Source organism: Mustela putorius, unplaced genomic scaffold (assembly GCF_011764305.1).
Source record: "Mustela putorius furo isolate JIRA1106 unplaced genomic scaffold, ASM1176430v1.1 tig00000224_pilon_pilon_pilon, whole genome shotgun sequence".
Lineage (NCBI taxonomy): Eukaryota > Metazoa > Chordata > Mammalia > Carnivora > Mustelidae > Mustela > Mustela putorius.
In genome coordinates, this window is record NW_025421321.1 from 7,141,434 (window position 1) to 7,164,389 (window position 22,956).

A 22,956-nucleotide genomic window follows, 5' to 3' on the forward strand; every position below is an offset into this window, starting at 1 on the left:
ACAAACCACGAGAGACTGTGGACTCTGAGAAATAAACTGAGGGTTTTGGAGTGGAGGGGGTTGGGGGGGTTGGGTGAGCCTGGTGGTGGGTATTAAGGAGGGCAGATATTGCATCAAGCACTGGGTGTGGTGCATAAAAAAATGAATTATGGAACACTGAAAAAAATAAAATTAAATTAAAAAAAAAAGAATAAAAAAGAGATAGCCAATACTTGAATTTTGAGAGTTGTAAGCATTTTCAAAAAAGAAATTGTGTTAATGATGTCAAGGAGCTTCCAATGAGCATGGTCTCACAGTTGGCATGGGAAAAGAAAGAGAAGAATATGGTCCAGAGAAATCTAGGGTTTCTAATATAGGAACAATGGGGAGAAGGACGCCGTGAAGGTTGAGATGAGGAGATAGAGGTTTCAATGTCTTCTACTAAAGTCCCAGGGTTATGGCAGCATCTTGAAATGGAATATACACAGGACTCTGGACACTGAAGAAATATTGGCACTTCCCTGAGGGGGAAATTAAATAAAGGAGACAGTCATAAAGGAAAGATTAATAACTCAGTTTTTTCTATGCTCATCCTGAGTTGATGTAATTATTGTCTGTCCATAGCATTTATTATATTTGTCACTCATTTTGACAACTGATTATATGTATACTGTCTTGTGTTGTCAGTTAATTATTTCAAGATGTATTATGTTGAACCATATGAAATTGTCAATATTCAATGATTTTATTTTTTACCTACAAGAATGGCAATTTCACAAGGTCCAACTCAGTGCATTGACCTTAGCAAGATTCACCCCCACTAGCATTTTTCTATGGCTAGCATGTCTCCAAACTCTTTGGGCCTCATTTACTGCATCAACAAAATGGGTATTCACAGAGCTTGTCTCAATGACATATTGAAGCTTTCATGTGAAAATGCTTTACACATTCTGATGTAATAAAAAGGCCCAGTTATTTGTGCAAGAACTGGCATAAGATATCAGTAGGTAAATCCTGCCAAAGGAAAACATCTGTGCAGTGGCTATAACTTCAATCTCTGTAACTAAAGGAAATAAAAGTAAGAAGTATGTTATAAGGCACAATCCAGCAAAAATGTCAGAAGACAGATAAAAGAAATGGATAAGTGCCCTGGGAGCTGGCATCATGGCCATCTATCCCTTATATTACTTTTTTTTTTTTTTTAAAGGCTCCCATGGACAAAACCATTAGCCTGGAATATAAGTTCTTCCTCAGCTAATCCTTAGCTTTTATTTCTAGTCTCATGTTTATGGCCATAAAAAGACATACTGTGGCAAGTCCCATGCTAGATGTTAGAAACGCAACCTTGATCAAAGGTGATAGAATCTTGGGGCACCTGGCTGGCTCAGTTGCTTACGCATCTGACTCTTGGTTCAGCTCTGCTCATGATCTCAGGGTCCCAGGATGATTCCTGCATGACATTCCAAGCTCAGCGGGAAGTCTGCTTGTGTTTCTCTTCCACTCTCCCTGTGCCCCTCTCCCCTTTCACATGTAAACTCCCTAAATACATAAATAAACAACTAAATAAATAAATAAAAATCTTAAAAAAAAAAAAAAAAGGAGTAAAGGAATCTCTATCATCTCAAGTGTCCAATCTCAAAGGCAAGGCAGACAATTCAATAGGACATCACACCATGGTGGATAAAGGTGGAAGGACTGACAAAGGTCATTATGAATACATAACCCTGTCTCAGGAAAGTGAAGGCTGCTTCCCAGGAGTACCAATGTCAAAGTGCAGACCTGAAGGTTGAATGGGTAGCAGGTCGGGAGAGAAAAGTATGAGATATTCAGAAGCTGGGGAAGTGAAGGATAATTGGGGAGGTGGAAATTTCACTGAAGTCACCAAAGTCACCAAAGCAGTAAGATAATATGAGTAGCTTTGCATTTTACACAGGTGGCTGGCTGCCAAAGGAATGAGAACTAAGGAGAAGGCAAGACCAGAGGCCAGTAGCACCTAGCTGCCAGGATGAGGGGCGTGAAAATGGAGATGAGTCCACTAGTTATTTTAAAGGCACAGAATCAACACACAATTGGGGAAGTGATTTCCTGTGGAAGATAAGGGGATAATCAAACAGGATTCCCAAGTTTCTGCTATAAGCCATGAAGTTCAGCCTACCAACCTCAAAGCAAGATGCATTGAAAAAGCAATAGATTTGGTGTGTCGGTGGGGGGCGGGAGGGGAATCATAGGTAGTGAGTTGAGTTGGGTACATTAAGTTTGAAGAGGTTATGTGATGTCCAAAAGGAGAGGTTCAAGCCAAAAACAGCCACCGAAGCAAATCTGGAGCTTGGGAGAATTAGGGGCGGAGGTGGCAGGGAGGCTGGAGGTTTAGATGAGAAAGGAAGCCATGCAAACAGAAGGAACTGTCCAGAGCAGAGTACACCATGAGGACAGTAAAGTGTTCAGGGTAGATGGAAATGAAACTCCAACATTTGAGGGGATATTTTGAGAAGGAAAGGTCAAAAATTTGAAAAGAAAGGTCAATATAATAAGAGAGAGTGTATTCGGGAGAATAAGATAAGATGGTATTTCTAGAATTTGATACAGCTATAGATGTTACTAAGAGATCGCAATGATAAAATTGAGAAGTGCCTTTAAATTTATAATAAGGAGATCACTGGTGACCATTGGGAAAGTGATGTCAGTGGAAAGGCCAGGCCCTGAAGGCTCTAGCTGAAGATGGAAATGAGGAGTGGAGAAATTTTATTTTTATGTCAGAAGACTGTTGAGCATATTTGCATGTCAATGGAAAAGCATTAATACAGAGAGAAAGGCTGAGCTTCAAGGAAAGAGAATGCATTTCTGATTGAATAAGGGTCCTGGAAACATCAAGGAGTAGGATTCAAAGCACAGGTACAGGGATTAGTTTCAGACAGGAGAAGAGGTCCTCATCCCTCCTAACAGAAGGCACAAAGAATAGGGTGTGTGCCAGTCCAGATGATGGGGTGTCTTTGGTGGGGTGAGGTGTGAAAATCCTATTATCTGGTTGCTTCTATCATCTCTGTAAAATACAAAATGAAGACAACTGTTAAAAGTAAGTGTCAAAGATGACATCTGTGCAGGAAAGATTTTAACTTAGCCCCCAAAGACGAATGGCCTTTGCTGGTGCCTTCTGGGAAGTGATGTCTCTCTAGACTCTCGAATATCATGCCTGATAGGAGTGTCTTTGTTTGTCTGGGGTCCTTGAGTCACCGTGGATAGTCTAATCATATGATTTAGAGTAAGAGCTGGCGCTGTCAGAAAGACTACCAATTTGATTTAGAATAGGGGCTTTGATTTGGGTTATATGGCATCTGTCATCCTGGAGACTGAGGTCAACCACATGGGCAATCAATAAGTCAGTCATGCCTCTATGGTAGACTCCTGATAAAAGCTCTGGATACAGAGGCTCAGGCGAGTTTCCCTGGTTGGTAGGGCTCCATGAGTTTTATCACACATTAGTGCAGGGAAAGCCAAGTGTCCCAAATCTGTAGGGGGAAGACCCATGGAAGCTCTGCATTCAGTATTTCCTGAGGCTCTGCTCTCTGCCACCCTTCTGTTGGATGATTTAAATTGGTATCATTTTATCTGACAGTAAAACATAACCATGAGTAGAAGCTGTTAGTGAGTTCCATGAGCCCTTCCAGTGAATTATCAAAACTCGGGTGTTATATGTAAACAATGAATCTTGGAATACTACATCAAAAACTAATGATGTACTGTATGGTGACTAACATAACATAATAATAATAATTAAAAAAAAAAAACACAAAAACCTCATGGTGTCTGGGAAACTCTTGGAACCTGCAATTGGTGTCAGAAGTGAGAGTGGTCTTGGAAGGACTATGTTTCTTCCAGCTCTATAATTGGCCAAAATGCCTGGAGCATCACTAGGCTCAAGAGAATAGAGAAGATAGAAAGTGCTTGGTCCCGTTACCCAGCTCCTCTGGATTCATGATGCTTGTACTCCAACAGGGATTCCGTCTGTTTCCCAAACAGGTTTCCTATCTCCTGTGCCTCATTGGAGTCCCCTATATCCTATCACTTTGATACCTATTTGCTGAAGATAGCCATAAACCAGGGTTTATTTCTGTGATCTGCAAACAAAAACCCTAAAATGGTCTCTTATTATATTCACAAGCAATATACTATGTTTCACTAAGTTTCAAAGTTTCAATTAGAACATTTTCCCATCTTACTGTCATCTATGCATGCAAGCCTTTAGCATACATTTTAGCTGAAATTCTGTTTACTGAGTCTCCATAGGACATTACATTGATAATTTAGCCCCCTTTGGATTAGGCTTGCTGACTCTCCTCATTCTTTGAAAGCATGCCTGGTCACACACTTCTATTTCCCCTCACATTTTGTTATGGAACATCTGTGCCTTCCTTGCCCACCGCCAACTCCAGAATTATTCATTTCAGAAGTCTTGTACTTGCAAGAACTACTGACAGAGTATTTCCAATTTTAGGGTATTAAAATAACAATATCCCTTAGTTTAGGTTACAATTTCCAAACCACGTTTAGATCGCTGTTTTTCATTAGTCTCATGCAGAAGTAACCATTTCTTAAAGTGAAGAAGACCGGGGATCTGAGTCAGGAACAAAGGAACAGACCGTACAGTTGGCTTATAAAAAGCATTGACTGGAATGCATTCTTCATTTGATACAGCTATAGATGTTACTAAGAACCACTGAGGATAGACAGCTGTGTGTCGAAACATTTGTGACAAAGAGAACTCAGAAAAGTATTTTTAAAGGAGAAAAAGGCATCAACATACATTCATCATTGGGTGTGAGAACAATGTAAGCTCATAATACAGGTCTGAGCAAGAGAATCAGCTTGTGAAAATGATGAGGATTTTTTTCCCCCTCCATGAAATACTTTCCGCATTTGTCAGCATAGCTCCTTCCTCTGTGACTTGTAACTTTACAGCCAGCACAACTTTTTACTCATGAGGAAGGTTCAAAAGACTTGAGAGCCAACCTAGGGTTCATGGCCCAACATAGATCTTTGCTCTGGGATCTATGTGAATCTTACACACTCAGGTGGAAGGAGGGTAGGGGACTAAGTAAGAGTCAAGTTTAATAACAATGAGCAACTAATGAAAAGAAACAGCCAAATTCTTGAGGGAACTATTTAAGCACAATGATCTATTTTTACAATTTATGACACTGGACAAGTTCCCATTCCTTTAGCATTTATGTAATGAATATATATGCGAATATAAACACAGATGGGATATCATGCGGCAGAGATAACATAATAGTGCCATGATTTTAAAACTAGAAAACTTCCATTCTTGATGTCAATAAGTTAAATCACATTAGGAATTGTGGTTTGTTTTAAAATCAAAAAAGAGGAGCACCAGGGTCGCTCAGTGGATGAAGCAGCTGCCTTCAGCTGGGGTCATGATCGCAGGATCTTGGGATCCACCCCTCTTTTGGACTCCCTGCTCAGCAGAAAGTCTGCTTCTCTCCCTGTCTCTCTCTCCCTCTGCCCTCCCCCCGCCCCTGGCTTGTTCTCTCTCTCCCAAATAAATAAATAAATAACATCTTTAAAAAAAATCAAATAAAAAAAGAAACTATAAAAAACAATCTCTCTCTTCTGCCTGGTATGCTTACTATTTAGTCTTTTCCTACAAAATACTTCCTGTACTTAAGATCCTATTCAAATGCCATTGTTTTGATAAAGCAAAATTCATGTATAATTATTATTATGACCAATGTACACTCCCCTGAAACTGTCCATAAATTGGTTACTTCATGAAAGTAGGTCACGTTCTATTTGTCTTATTATTTATGAGTTGTAATTTTTCTATCACAAACATACTCCTAGATATTTGGGAAGTGTTAAATATGGAATGGTAGAAGAATTACAGCCCATTAGCTGAGTCTGTCATTTCAAGACTAAAGCAAACAAATGGGGAAGCTCCTACATTAAATGCAAAACAAACAAACAACAACAAAACCCCAACTTGATTAAGTCTTTCAGTGTAAAAATGAACCATAAAAACTAAAACAATATATACATGTGAATAATAACATTAATTATATTATGGATACTATCGAGGTGAAGCTATGAATAAAAATGCTGTTCCAACTATATAACATTTTTACAGCTTTGGGACAAATTAAAAGGCAAAAAGTACATCAATGGAGTGCATTTTTTTCCTCACACAAAAAAGATACAAGAAAGGCTTAATATTCTCGAGATATACAAAGTAATTTCAAGTATATTGGAATAACACTAAGCATCTCCATAAAAATTGACAGCATATATGAACAATTAGTATAAAAATTTTAAGTACGTAATAAACAAAAACGTTGGCTCTAATTATAAGCAAATGAATAGAAACACACACACACATACACATGCACACACACCATTTTTCTGTCTTTTAGATGATTGAAGCCTACAAAGAGTGTAGGCTTCTTCTCGGGAAGAGTATGGAAAAAGCAGCAGGCCAATCCCCTAAGGAGGATATTGTAATTCAATGTATATAATGAAACATTTTAAGTTCATACTCTGCAATTCTATCTTTAGGATAAAAGGTGATAAGGGCACAGGAAAACCAAGAATTAGACTCTTAGCTATAGAGAACAAAGTGATGGTTACCAGCGGGGAGTGGGTAAGGGAGATGGGCGAAATAGGTGATGGAGGTTAAGGAGGGCACTTGTTGTGATGACCACCAGGTGTGGTATGGAAGTGTTGAATCACTATTTTTATTTTTGTACACCTGAAACTAATATTACACTGTATAGTAACTAGCTGGAATTAAAGTAAGAACCTAAAAGATATATATATAACAAGGGCACAATGAGGTAGGACAAGAATTTGTATTACAGAATTGCTTACATATACTTGCCCACCAACATTAGACTGATTGATGATTATAATAAATCCATATGCTGCACTATTAAGAATGATGATGTGGACAGTTATTTATTGATATTTGTGATATGTTGTTGAATACAAATATGCAAAACCATATTGACAGAAATAGACAGTACTTAAACATAAACCTTACAAGGGTGGAGTAAAACACAGGCAACAGTTGGCATCACTGAGATGGTACATAAATTGGCAATTTTTTTCATTTTTTCTTATTATCTAATTTTGATATAATGAGCATGCACGACTTTAGCAATCTAAAACACGCTGAATTCTTTTTTTTTAAGATTTTATTTATTTATTTGACAGAGAGAGATCACAAGTAGGCAGAGAGGCAGGCAGAGAGAGAGAAAGGAGGAAGCAGGCTCTCCGCAGAGCAGACAGCCCGATGCGGGGCTCCATCCCAGGATCCTGGGATCATGACCTGAGCCGAAGGCAGAGGTTTTAACCCACTGAGCCACCCAGGTGCCCCCGACTTTAGCAATCTAAAAATACATTTTACAAAACATTATCTCTCAAATACAATTACAAATGAATTGGAAAATACATTGATTTTATAAATAAATTATTGAATTAAATTATTAAATTATTGAAACAAATTATTGAATTTTATGAATCAATTATGAAACAATTATTATTGATAATGTCAAATAAGTGGTGGATAATTGGTAGCCAAATCAATTATGGTACCTTTATATAATGAAATGTAAGATAGCTATTAATTAGATTAGTTATAATATGGGGAGTTTTTGTATTATAATGGTACAATCTAAATAAAGTAAGATATCAAAATTGTATATTTTGTACGATCTCAACTGTGGAATTTTTTTCAAGGGAAGACTGGAAAAAAATACCAAGATTTCTAGTGATTGTCCATGTGGTAATAAAAATAATACTTATTGTACTCTTTCCAGTATCTTATACCTTTTTAATTTTTTTTATATTGAGCAAGTTTTACTGTTGTAATCTTTTCAACATTTCATCAATCATTAAAACAAACAGACTGATATTAATGACAAAGAACATAGGCTTCACATTTGCAAGGAAGGGAGATTTTCTTTTACTTCGCCACTAATCCATCTGGATAAAGATGATTGTGATAATGCCTGAATGGCAATGACGATGAGAAACACGAGGAAGATCTCCTCTCCTATGTACTTAGTGATTATTTGGTGTTTGGTTTAAGCTTTAAAATAGATGTGTCCATATACATCACGCATACATAAATATGTACATAAATCAGTTCTTGAAAAGTATATAAAGTTTCACTCACACAAGATGAGTAAGTCCTAGAAACCCACTGTACAACATCATGCCTATAGCTAATGTTATATGAAATGTAATACTGTACACTTAAAATTTTATTAAGATGATAGATTTCATGTTCACTGATCTTACCACAATAAAGTTAAATATACATAAGTTAATTGTATTGGAATAAATAAATAAATTTTATCTTCTAGAAAAACAAAAGATATATATACATACATATGTATATATATGATATACATATATATCCTGATTCTCAAATTTTTTTAAGTTTTTTCAATTTATTTATTTTCAGAAAAACAGTATTCATTATTTTTTCACCACACCCAGTGCTCCATGCAATCCATGCCCTCTATAATACCCACCACCTGGTACCCTGACCTCCCACCCCCCCGCCACTTCAAACTCCTCAGATTGTTTTTCAGAGTCCATAGTCTCTCATGATTCACCTCCCCTTCCAATTTACCCCAAAAAAATTCTCAAATTTTTATCACAAAAACAAGAATGTGTTCACATGTACAGAAGATCAAAAGCGCTGGCCAAATACAAAATAAATTGTGAATTATCAATTTGTAATATCAGAACCGTGCACCTGTTCACTTAGAAAAGGAAGCCATTTGCCTTGACATTTTGACATTCTTTCTGAAAGATATCTAGTTTTCTCTTTTCTTTGCTGAATTCCATAATTATTCCGGAGTCCTTCACATTCTTCCCAATACCTTCAAGACCCTTCTACAATAGACCTTCCCAGCCATAGTCCTAGACATCATTTGTATAGCAAATATACATTTGATTATTTCTGATTACTGAAATTATATATGTAGAAATTTTAAAAATTAGGGTGAATTCAGAAAATACAAGAAGACTAAAAATTTCCCATAATTTCTGTACTTACAGATAAATAATATTAACTTAGAGTTGCATTTCCTTTAAGTCTCTTTGTCCATTGTATGAATATATAAAATATAATATGATGTTGCATTACATTTTTTCCATATAAACTTTTCTCAAAAATATCAATTCTCAATCACTTTCTAGATTAAATACCAAATCTGCTGCTTTATATTTAAGGATTCTCCTTCATGCATCTCCATATTTATCTTTCTGGTTTGTTTTTTAATAATGCTCTGAGTTCAAACTGCATTAGTTCAAATCCCTAGTTCTACAGCTTAGGAGTTATTTGGCTTTAGGAGGGTGAATTAACCTCAGATTCTTCATCTATAAAATGGCTATAACAATAATTATTACTTTGTAAGATCATTTTGAGATTAAATTGTAGTTCATGATTTAGATTAACCTAAATAATAACAATCTTAATTGTCCAGCAATGCTATATTACTCATTCTTCCCAAATGTGGTCCATGATTTCTCATATTTCATCTTGGCTAACACGTGTTATTATCCCTTTCCCCCACTCCATTCCTGTCTGTTAAAATCATTAGCTATCTTCAATAACTACCTCAAATAAAAATTCCTCCAAATTCCTATTCAAATGACATATTTGCAGTTTTTAAAACCATTTAACACTTTCTTATATAATTCCTCTTATTGCATGAATATTCTGTCTGGTGCTATGGTGATATATAAATTACTTATTCCTTTATATTGAATTTAAATATTGTAAGTGTAAGAACCAACTTATACATATTTTTAACCCTCTCAAAGTCTAGCACATTTATTTGGAACATAATAATAAGTTAAATGAAGTAACAATTTAAAGATTGTGCCTGAAAGAATTGTTTGTTTTTTTTTTTAAGATTTTATTTATTTATTTATTTGACAGCAAGAGATCACAAGTAGGCAGAGAGGCAGGCAGAGAGAGAGGGAGAAGCAGGCTCCCTGCTGAGCAAACAGCCTGATGCGGGCTCGATCCTAGGACCCTGAGATCATGATTTGAGCCGAAGGCAGAGGCTTTAACCTCCTGAGCCACCCAGGTGCCCCTGAAAGAATTCTTAAGAACATTTTACTGTGATGTTTTTAGGCATTTTTAACTAGGTAAAGTAGTCTGAATGTACCTCCATTCATTATATACACATTTGTTCATTTGACAAGAGTTTATTGAGCTGCTATCATGTTCTATGTTGGAGAAACACTGGACATGTCTACTTTCAGGGAGCTAGTAGTCTAATGAAGGAAGAAAGACAGTAAAGACGTAAACAGACAATGAGATAATTCTAGCAAAAAGAAGTAGCTCAGACGGGGTGCTAGCACCTAGTAGGGTAAATCCATTTAGGTCAGTATCGGTAGGTGGCTTCTACAAGATGACATCTGGAAGAAAAGAAGCCAGCTATAGTAAATTCTAGGGGAGTTGTGTTTTAGGCATAGAAAACAGCTTGTCCAGAAAAGGCCCCTGGACAGGAGACAGTTTGATCTTTTCCAGAAACAGCAAGAAAGCTAAATGTGGCTGTAAGATGGTGAACAGAAGGAGTGGATTAGAATAAATGAAGCTGGTAAAGTGGAGACAAATTTGTTCCTGCAGACCTTAAAATAATATTTGTTTTTATAGATTTTTATTACAAGGGCAATGAGAAAGCACTAGCAGAGAGTGATAGCATACTTTGGGTTTGGCTAAACCAAAAGGAGGCCCCAGCAGGAGTCTGAAGAGTGAAAGGGATTTATTCCTGCTCCCTGTCTTTGCTCAGCAGGGTCTGGCAGAGACTGCCCTTAATCAGACTGTGCTTGACTGGTTCCCCTCATCCCCAGGTCAGCTTTCCCTGGGTTCTAAGCACATGGCTTCCTCCTTGGGAACCTCCAGGCCTAAGTAAGCTAACAGCGACCAGCAGCTGTCAGTCCCAGAATGCTTTACTCTTCCTTAATCCTTCTGCTCTGCTCACATCTTTGCAAAATGGCCTTCATGAGCTCCTGTTTGGTTACACTCTCTGAGGCAGCTCTTTCTGCTGGAAAAAAGATGGATGTTTTGCAATAGTGCCAGGCTTGCAAGACAGAGGTCTTCCATGTAGGGCTACGTCTCTCCAAAGACTATATCCACGAGGCCCTTTCTTTGTCTGGTACAACCCCAAAATGAAGCTGGCACTAGTTACATATAATCTTTCCATCTCTGAAAACTCTTGAGATAATACTTTTAGGGGGTGCATCAGGAAGCCTGTCTGTCTAGATAGGAAGTTCGCGGCGGTCTCCATCAAAACTCTGAGTTAGGCTGTATCTCAGCCACTGAGCTCTGCTCTGAGCCACACAAGGAATGACCACTCCATGCGCCTTTGCAGAGACAGGTCTTAGGGCCTGTGAGGCTGAGGCTGAATTTCCTGCTACCCCCTACAGCTCAGCAAGGAACCAATTCTCCAATCTGGTTTATAACACATGTCTCAAAAGGAGGTCCCAATTTTATGAATGACAGTAAGATGGTGGGTGTCATTCTGACTTTAGTCTAAACCATGTCTTGAAGAACAAGAGACAGCAGTTTTTCACATCTGTTTCTTTCAGAATCTTTAATCTTATACTCCCCACACATTCTCTTCTAGGAATGCTCAAAAATTTCTTATAGTTACTCACCAATAAATATGAATACCTGGTGAAGAAAATGTACTGTTTATAAATGAGTATTTCCCAAAATAAACTTGACTGCTACTTGTAGTCACACACAACTGAGATGAAGAGCAAAAACTGGGGGCAATTCTCCATGCAAGATCTGGGGCCTCATGTAAGTTCATGCTCGATACATTGGCATTGTCTAGAAGTCACACAGGTAGGCTGGGAAAAGAATATTCAAACAGAAGCTTAGCCAATTAAGACCATAAATAGACCTAAGCATGATAAAATTTCAGCCTTCATTAAGAAAGGAAAGAAAGGGCACCTAGGTGGCTCAGTCAGTTAAGCATTTGCCTTTGGCTCAGCTCCTGATCTCAGAGTCTTGACATTGAGCTCTGTACTGGGCTCCCTGCTCAGTGCGGGGTGTGCTTCTCCCCCACTCTCTGCCCCCACCTCACTCATGCACTCGCTCACTCTTTCTCTTTCTGTCTCTCTTCAGCTTGTTTGCTCATTCTCTGTCTTGAATAATGTTAGAATCTCATTAAAGTTTAGATAGTTTTTGAAAGCACTGTACAGGTAAGGTGCTTAATTCCCTCATGGAATATATAGATATGTTATTTAAATTAAGGACACTTCAGCCTTTCCTTTTCCAGTCTGGAGATTTATGGCAAATAAGCAGGGAACGCTTTTCTGTTTTAGCTGTCTTTCATTGTTACATTCATCCTGGCCCTTCACTGTCAAAATGTATCTTTACAGCAACAGAAAAGGCATTTGATAGTATTTGACGCCATTTCAACTTTACTTTTTCTTAAATTCATTGTTGCTTTTCCCTTCCAGACATGTTAACATTTCTGCTATGAAAATGGTCCCTATAGGTTTCAAAATCCCCAAGAGAGCACAACTTCATGTATAAATACTCATTTCTGTTTTGTTTTTTTATATCCTACTCCTTTTCATATGTATATACAACATATCCATTGTAGTGTGGTTAATACATTTTCTTGCTGGGTCCCCAAATCCAACACATTCTGCTGTCGTTTAAAACAAATTTTTTTCCTCTTTTAGAGCATTGTTCTCACTTTCACAGTATATCATTTACTTACCTATGTGCTCTGAGAAAAATAAATGGTATATTTTTGTTTTCAGAAATTCAGATCCACTGGAAATTAAGCATATTTGCTAGATGTCACATATTCCTCATTAATCTTCAGCAAACATATCTTCTGATTCACTTTTTTATTCTTAAAATTTCTGATATAGCTCTCTAAGTATTCAGTTGCTTATGTATATACATGTAGGTATGTGAAAACATGTATGGATGTGTAGGTAGATACTTGAACCTTCCTCTCTACCTTGTTTGATGCAGAATGTGAGGTCATCATGTCAACCATTTAATTATGTATTCTATTTACCTATATAGAAAATATGAGGGGTGTGGAGCACCTCATTGATTCAGTCAATAGATTGTACAATTCTTGATCTCGGGGTTGTGAGTTCAAATCCCACATTGGGTGTGGAACCCACTTAGAAAAGGGAAAGAAAATATGGGTAATAGCTATAAAAGATGGAAATACTGTGAAATAAGGGTAGGTTTGGAACACCTATGTGGCTCAGTTGATTGAGTGTCTGCCTTAGGCTCAGTTCATGATCTCAGAGTTCTGGGATGGAGCCCCGCACCAGGCTCTCTGCTCAGTGGGAAGTCTGCTTCTCCCTCTCCCTCTGATTTTCCCCCCAATGCTCATGTTCTCACTCTCTCTTTTTCTATATCAAAATAAAAAATCGTAATAGTAATGGTAGGCTTGTAAAACTTATGAATTCTGTAGGAGTTAAGTTCTAAAAGTGCAGGCCAAATATTTTCTAATCCCAGTTTTTTTAACTAAAAATCAGTCACTGTGCATTCCACAGTTTTCCATAGTTCCTGGGTTTCACATGCTAACATTTTATATCACAACATTTACACTGCATTATTAAAATCTGGAGCTGTACTTTTGAAATATCATCCAATCTTGCCTGCTGAACTAATGAGAAATTCATTAATACTCATTAAATTTGTTCAATAAAAATTAAAGAACTGTTACAAGGATTACTAGTCTGGGGATTCATTTAGTACATTCCACGGGACACTTTCGGTTTACAGCATGCTTAGTTTTGGCCAAAGAATAAAAACTTGCACATTTTGCAGGATTGATGAATGGCATGAGAGATTATGTTTTCATGGCTCTGTCAAAATTTCATTAATTTGATGCCATGACATAGAATTTATGACAATTCCGCCTGCCGCTGGTGATATTCACCCATTAGAGGGTTTCCAGAAACATAATTGTGAGGCAAATGAATGGGTATAAATATGATTGAAGACACTGGGTCGGCTTTCAGTGAGAATATCAACTCCTGAACAAAGTGAAGTATCTGAATTTCTGTGAAATATGTGAAAAAATATTTGTATCTTTTTGTTGAGATGGATTGTGTTCTTTTTCTTTCTTTCTTTCTTAAAGGTTTTATTTATTTATTTTAGAGAGAGAAAGCACAAGCGGGAGGAACAGAGGGAGAAGGAAAGAGAATCTTAAGCACACTCCACTCTCGGCTCTGAGCCAGACTCGGGCCTCGATCCTGGGAACCTGAGATCATGACCAGAGCAGAAACCAAGAGTCGGGCACTTAACAGACGGCACCAGCTCCCCCCCCCCCGCCCAATTTAAATGTGTGTAGTGGTTCAAGGGACTTTATACTAGAAGATGGAAGTTTGGGTACTACCTCTGCTAATCTCCCCCTTGTTTCTGTCCTCAGATGTCCCATCAGATTGCGATTCCTTTCATTCCCAAACACTACAATCCAGACTTTTCATTATTTCAAACTGACCTCCAAAATTAATAAGGTTACACAAGGTAAATAACACTATATGTATTGTTCAAAACCACCAATTCTCAAGTACCTATAATATTTATGATTATTAATGAAGCTCAGATATCTAGATACTTTCCACATTTTTTAAAAGTACCTGCACATTTTATGAAACCTCCTGGTACTGAACACAGTAATGTGTTGGGTTTCATCTCCTTATGCATTCACTGCTCCTAATAGCTAGTGAGAATATTCTAAAGAAGGAGGAGGAAAATGTCTAGAAACCTTCTTACTAGATGAGTCTATGTGTGCCCATTAAGGGGAATTACATGTCTATTAAGAGAAAATAACCCTTGAAAAAACTGAGATGTCTCCATAAAGGGCTGCGTTCATAGCACAGAGCCCAGGATTGAAGTAGGTATCCTTGAGGGTCCTGTGCACCCTATTAGAATGGTTCTAGAAATTGACCATCTGGAAGTTGTTATTCCACAGCCAACAAAATATACATAAGGAGCCTTGCAGCTGTAAAAGAACTCAGGCCACGAAAAATACCTTTCTAAACATCGACCTTCTATGAACCATATGAATCCTGTCTCTCCAAAATTATGTATTTTTAAACATTACAAAATAAAGTTGGATAATCAAAGGGCCAGGATTTATTTATTTTTTATTTTTTAGCAGTTATTTACAAAAATGCATCTTTATTGTATGCATTTTCCAAAAGTATTCACTCATTTGAATAATAGGAACGAAAAAGTCACAGTTACTAGAATTGAAGTTGTTACTAAGGTATTCATCTTGTTATTGAATATAACATTTTGCCTCACTTTGAGTGAGTTTTGGAACTGTAACTTCCTGTTTTGTTTTGTTTTTTCATGTATATGTATTATGGACTATCTCGTAATTTCCCTTACATGTGGAGAATTTTATCCCCAGCTCCTCTACTACCAAGCACCTGGATATCAAAGCTTTTATTTTATAGCTAAACTATATTAATGGAAAAAACTTGAGACATATTATAATAATAGAACAAACCAAGATATTTTTCTTTTAATGTGGTCACTAGTTCATAATGGCCAAAATATTCCATGTCTGCTTTGACCAAGTGTAATAATGGTGCTGCCACCATTTTTCCCTAAGAAATGAACAATTGACCAGTATTGCTGTTTCTTAGGATAAGACTGCCAATGGTTTTATTCACAGAAGCAAACAGGATACGGTTAAAAAAATCATTAATTTAATTAGTTAATTATCTCTTGGGTAGCATTTCTGTGCCAGAGGTTGTATGGGCCCTGAATGCAGAGAAATAAAAGAAATGCAGCTTTTGGCACAGAGTGAACCCTAGAAGAAGATGAGTCCATGAACTGAAGCTTCAGGTCAGTCTTTAATGAAGGCCAGGTCTTACCGAGGAGTGAACGTGGGGTGTGGGTAAACTTCCCATATTGAGAGGAATAGCATGGGTGTGCCATGTGCATATTTACAGTCTCTGTGCCCACTTTAGCATAGGTTTTAGAATGGTGGGGGATTCTGACTCTTTGCTAAGTAAAATTAGTTCAGTAAATATCTAAGTAATTGATTGTTGCTTGGCCTTGGTTCTGCTATTTCAGTGAGTTGTGATGGAAGTTTTAAAGTGAGCACAAAGTGATATATTTAAGAAAGATACAGGGTGGTTGGAATGGTTTTATATCCTTACAATACATGTCAGATTATCTTTAATTGCATACCAAAGGGAGTGGTAAGTATAGAAAATGTGTTTCTTCATTCAGCAAATAATTGCTTGACCATTATGTATAAAGAACTGCCTTTTGGAGGCACAGCACACTTTACCTTTTATATAGATGGCTTATTTTATATAAGAAAACATATGAATGGTCCTTGATGGAGGTTTTGTTTGAGAAGTCTCTGGTTCTGGGCAGAGCTGACATAACAAGTCAATATAAAGGGACATCTTCTATGCAATGCTTAATAAAGTGGAAGACGGACACATTTCCCATGGGCAGCCAAGGATGGAGAGACAGGGGAGGACTAGCAAATAGAAATTCAAGAAGAAAAACATGAAGAGTATCAGGAGATAAAAGGGTTTAAGAAGTTGGCAATAGAAAAAGTCCTAAAGGAAACTTTCCCCCCAGCATAAACTGAAGAGGCCAATGACAATTGGGTGCATTCTGTACACGTGGCTCTGCAGAGCTGTGCAATTCATCAGGCTCATTATTTTCAAAGTTTGAGGAGAAGACTGATATAGAGTGACAGCTCAAGGTGCAGTGCCCACACCAGGGAAACAGGGATCTAGGGGAAGAGAAAAGCTGCATGAGCCAAGAGCTACAGTTTAGAGTTAAAAGACCCAGGGACATGATCTGCTACATGGTCCCATTTAGAATTGGATGTAAAGCAAACATTATTTTTTCTCCATAATTATCCTAAAATGAACCACGGGAGAGGGAACAGAATATCACCAGGCATCTCAGGCATCTCCTGTATCAGGACTTAAAATTTAACAGGACACAAATAGATTAACACAAAGATTATTACCAGATTTGGGGGACAGGGAGTTTTTAGGTTGCCATTGTTGCTTTGGGCCAAATGAGGAGGTTCCACCAGAATAAGCAATTGAGAGATAAGAAGAAGAATGTGGGAGTGATGGAGATTCATCTCAGACAAAAGTGAAGGCGCAATGACTACAGGGGCTAAGATGGGACTTGAGGGGACTCAGTGGATGTGTATGGGCATCGGTTTTGGGGTCAGACAAACCTAAATGGGATTCTCACTCTCCCACTACTCAGTCTAGTAACTTCTGGGATTTCTGTCAGTGCATTTGTGTTATTAGGGGAATTAGGTGGTAAAATGTCTGCAAAATTATTTTCTTAGTGTTTGGCACATTATAAGCCTTTACCAAATGACAGTCACGTAATTGGGATTGGACCATGGACAAGTGACTAAGTGAAAATCATGGCTGAAAACTATAGGCACACTCCGTGGACTAGGGTCTGAGTCTCTGCGGTGCTTGAAGCAAGAGCTTTGGACTAGTAAGGATGACTTCCCCAGGGGCAAAGAAGAGTATGACGTGAAGACTGGGGAGAAGACTCCCAAATAGTGGGCCCATGTTGCTGCTTGGGTAATAGTCCAAATGAAATTTCCATATGAACTTTGTACACCATCTTGAAACCAGCCTTTCTGGGTACCTTAGCCAAAGCTAAAGGGGCTGAATTCATAATAACATTGAAAGGGTTTGGACACAAACTGTGTGATCTCTGGTTTTAAATCTCTGGTTTTTAATCTTTCATTTAAATATCTCAGATTTTTAAATGAAACTCAGAGTAGGGAAATGACTGACCTTCTCCAGACATAGTGAAGTTCTTACCCCTAAGGACTAAGCATGACAGAGAGAGGCCATGCCCAGGGACTCCTTCTGGTGGAGACACCCGCAGCTGGGACAGGGCAGAGGTAGTCTATTTGGGAGGGAGAACAAGTCAAAACTGTGGGACTTCCTTTGTGCCCTCAGACAATTACTGTAGGAGACCCTGTAAAAAAAGAGTGGTTGGAGATTATTAGAGTTCAGATAAGAACCTGCTCTGTGGATTGTTCACTTCATTGTATTTTAATATCCAAAAAGAGAGCCAGCAGAACCATGCAATAATCAGGGTCTGACCAGTTACCCTTCTGTGCAGAGTCATTCTGCCAAAGGATATCCTCAGCAGTCTCTTATGGATATTGTAAGTGGTAATTAAACTAACATTAAGTTGCTATTTTTATTGGAAGAGTATTAACCTTATCATAAGAAAAAAGTTCATCATTAACCTGAATTATAACAAGATGTTCAAAGGTTTCAGAATGGACCTGCCATGTTTTTGCCAAAATAAGCAGACAAAAATAAGCCTTCGCTATTACTCTACATCCTTCATTTAAAAAATCACAATGTTCTTGTACAATGTTATGACTTCGTCTTTTCTCCACCCATCTCCTTTGATGACGTCACCACAGAGCTGGAACCAGTCAGCGTCAGAAAAGCTGAGATTGCATCTACACTTGTAACAAAGTTTGGTTTGGTCTCTGAAGGTCAGAGTGTCTGAATGTACCTCTCAACTTGAGCACCAATCAATTCAATCCACAAGCAAGATGGGTCATATCGTTGGGAGGGAAAGGAAAGGAGAGCGACTCTAAGCATGTCGACCTCATCAGGACTCAGCACAGTGCAGACCACAGCCTGACACCTGTGAGCACGTCTGTGGGCTGATTAATGGGCTGTCACCTTAGTTGTTGACTGGTGAATTATTTATACTTATAAACCACTAAATAATTTAAAGCTGATATCTTAAATTACAGCTGAGAGTGACAAGGAGAAGGTGGCCTAAAACTCCAACCAGAGAGATCAATGCCCTTGTTCTCAAGGCACTTTAGAACACAATTCCTGCTGACTGTTCTCAGAAAAGAAAAGGAAAACAAAAAGTGTGTTGAACTGGTGTAGCATGTTGGAGAAGGTAAAATGCTTCAGCAATCAAAGACAAAGTTGCTTTCTTTAAACAAAACAAATACGGTCCAACTCTGAAGGATGCTAGGATTACATAAATAATAAAAATATTTGGCTTCCAAATGTAATCATGAAATCTAGACCCATGATATGTTTTAAACTTTGGCTCAAAGAAATTTACTGGGCTCTGTAACACAGAAGAGCTGGGTGCACAGTTTCTATTGTCACCTGTGGCTACTGCATTACATTTCATTGTGCTTTGTTTTCTAGAATAGCAAAGACAGCTTAGAAATAAAATAATAGTTAACATAATGCGGACATGGGCGAGGCAGGATATGGGGCTACAAATGATCAATTCCAGGCCATTTATATGGAGAAGAACAAAAGGAAGGGGGAATTGAGAAGTAGAAAAGTTAAGCCTCTTAGTATCTTTTTCTTGCCACAAAAATAAATAAATAAATAAAAATTTAAAAAATAAAATAAAAAGAGAAGGAAAAGAACATGTCCTAAATAACCAAATAGATTGAAGAAAGCTAAAACTGGTTCTTGCATACCATTTAAGGACATTAAATACGTATTGTGTAAATAAGAGGACAATGTTTTAAGACAGCATTGCCATATTGCAATGGGGATTTTCCATTAACTGAAGTGATATATCCTTTTTTATCTTTTTAAAAAGTTAATGAAAACACCAACAAAAAATAATCCCTAATGTGTGTGTGTATGTGTGTGTGTATGTAAATCAGGATATCAAAGAAAAATGGAGCTATCATGGGTTCCCAATTTCTCTGATCACTAACTTTCTTCACACATTTCTTAAAAGTCTCCTCTGATGGTGTCTTCTATAGGTATATCCTTTTTTAAAAGCTGAGTTACCTGTAAATACCTATATCCAGTGACTATTCAATATTGGACTCTTGTTGCTCTGTTGACCTGCTCTGAAATTACTAGTGGCTTGCCTTGTAACCTGGCTTCTTACAAAGAAGCTTTAATAGGAGAGCCTGGATGGCTCAGTGGCTTAAAGCCTCTGCCTTTGGCTCAGGTCATGATACCAGGTCCTGGGATCAAGCCCCCCATGGGGCTCTGTGCTTGGGAGGGAGCCTGCTTCCCCCTCTCTCTTTGCCTGACTCTCTGCTTACTTGTAATCTCTGTCTGTCAAATAAATAAATAAAATCTTTCAAAAAAAAAAAAAAGAAGCTTTAATATATTTGCCTAAAGTTGCATAGGGCCAAATTCCCAGAGTCTAGTTCTTTCCCTGAAAGAAAAGAAAATAAAGAGAAGAAAAGAAAAGAAACAAAAGAAAAAAAAAGTGAACTTAAGTGACTTTTTTTTCTTTTTTTCTTTCTTTTCTTCTTCTTCTTTTTTTTTTTTTTTAGAAAAGATGTTGTATTTTGATGGCAAATAAAGAATATTATGATGGCAAATAAAGAAAAAGTGTGCATGGGCCTTAAGACCATACAGCCTCGGGTATGTTATCAACCAGAGGCAACCAGACCTCTGTATGAGAGGACAACCTGCCTTGTTTGCTATGAACCAGCAATGCTCAATGTCACCCTCTTACTTCCAGAAGGAACTTTCTGGATTCTCTGTTCCTACAATGAAATGATAATTCTGTAAACCTGTTCTTGATTTCTCATTTAGTCTTCTCACATTTTGACTAGACACTCCCTGTCATTTTCACTGAGGACAAGGGCAAAATTCTGGAGTGATCAAGTTCTAAACAAGTTAATCTCCTCTAGCCTTGCTTAGTGATACAATTATATTCAGTTTCCAAATTTAGGTATAATCATCTCCTTCTTTATAAAGGTTAATAGACACTTAAGAATACCAGCAAGTGATTGGATAGGCTTTTAAATTTGGGATACAGGGGAAAAAAAAAAAAAAAAAAAAACTTGACTTAGCCCTACTACATATACTAAAATATTGAAATATTTACTGTTTTAATATTATACCTGCCATGTACATGCTGACTTCCAAATTTGTTTATTCACTACCATGAACTCTAGGTTCATATAATAAACTGTTTATATGACTGCATCTAACTTTGTTGAGTGATAAGTGCCTAAAACTTAATGTGTAAAAACAAAATTTTTCACATTAGGCTACTTGGTTTTTCTCAATATTTCTTGCCATCTCAGTTAATGGGCTACTCTTTATCTGTTCTTCAGATCCCAAATTAAATCCTGTATAGTTACTATTTCTTCCTCAAAGTCCATATCTAATCACTGAGTAAACTTCAAAACATACCTATAATCAGAACTTTCCATTAGGGCAAGATCTTCATTGAAGAATACCCTATATACTATTCCAAAATTTCTTATAAAAAACAAAACAAAACAAAACAAAAATATAACAAGCTCTGGTTCAGACCAACTGGCCTAGACCTATTTCTCCCTGGTACTCTCCTCTAAGCACAAATAAAAACATTTGAAATGACATAAGAAACAATAATTCTGACAGAAGTTGAGAAGAACAGGCTTGGGAGACAAGGACGAGGGGGCTTGTAATCGCCCCACCCAATAGAGGAGATAACTCACATCCAGTGTTTCTAATGACTGACCGACTGACCGAGCAGAAGGCAGTGCAGGCTGTCTCCTTCCCCTCTTGGCTTGGACAATGGCAGATGAGCTAACACACCAACAACAAGGGAGAATGCTCTTCTTCCCCATGGAGCCAGAGACTCCCTTCTCCACAGAGAGGTATGAATTTGGAAGGCAAGATCTGCCAAAGGGATTCAGCCTTAGTAAGAGGATCAGAGCCAAGAAAGGTCCTTTGTGCCCAGGAGACTGAGACTCCTGTCCCCTACCTAGAGATACCAGAGGCCTGGGGACACCACCTCAAGAAAAACCTGATTGGCAACATTCTCTGTCCTTAATAAGCAGGGGGTTTCTGCTAACAAGTGCCCTCTTCGGGAAGCCTCTTTGTCCCCAGAGGCTTGAGTCCACTGTCCTCCACCAGGAAACATCTGGATGGGTAGACACAGCCACATGAGCTGCCTGTCTTGAAAAGCTTCTTTGTCCAGATAAGCCTGACTTCCTCCCGCACTCAGAGAACCCTAGTCAATCTGGCAGGGAAACCCTGTCTGCTCCCACCCAAGCACTACCACGTGGACAGTGGAAGTCCTAGAAGCACCAGATAACCAAGCAAACCAAGATAAAACCACAAATATACTGAAGATTAAATTATCATGGGAAATCCAAAAGTCTTAACTGAGCTCCCCGTTGTTGGGACTATCTGACAAAATTCCTGAAGCAGCCATTGTAAAAACGCCTCTGGTAGTGATGTCAAATTCTCTTGAAACAAAAGAAAAATGGAAAATCTCAGGAAAAAAATAGAAATTATAAAAAAAAGAAAAAGCCAGATACAGAACTAAAATGTACAATAACACAAAATTCAAAACAAAACAAAACTTTCCCATGGGTCCAACAATAAAATGAAGATGACAGACAGGAGGACCAGCACACTTGAGACCTAAGGACAGATCATATCAATAGGATTTGCCCAATCTGAATAACAGAGAGAGCAAAGTAAACTAAAAAACAAACAAACAAACAAACAAAAACCACAAAGCCTCAGGGACTTGTAAGGCACGAATGAACAACTTGAAATCTCAGAAGAAATTGAGAAAAAGAATGGGCTAAAAGAATATTTGAAGAAATAACCATTGAAAACTCCCCAAATTTGTTGAAAAATGTAATTTTAGAAAAGACGAGAAAATCTCCAAAAGAATAAACACAAAAAAATTCACACCAAGATACACAGTAAGTAAATTGCCACAAGCTAAAGATGAAGAAAAAAATCATAATGGTAGCCAAAGGGAAATGACAAATGACATATAAGAAACCCCTTCAATGACAACAAACTTCTCATTTGAATCTGTGAAGGTCCAAAGAGAATGGTATAAAACTCTGTAAGAACAAATACACTTTTTTTTTCCTTCAAGTGCTCATGGAATATTTGTCAAGATAGATTATATCCTGCACCATAAAACAACTCTCAAGG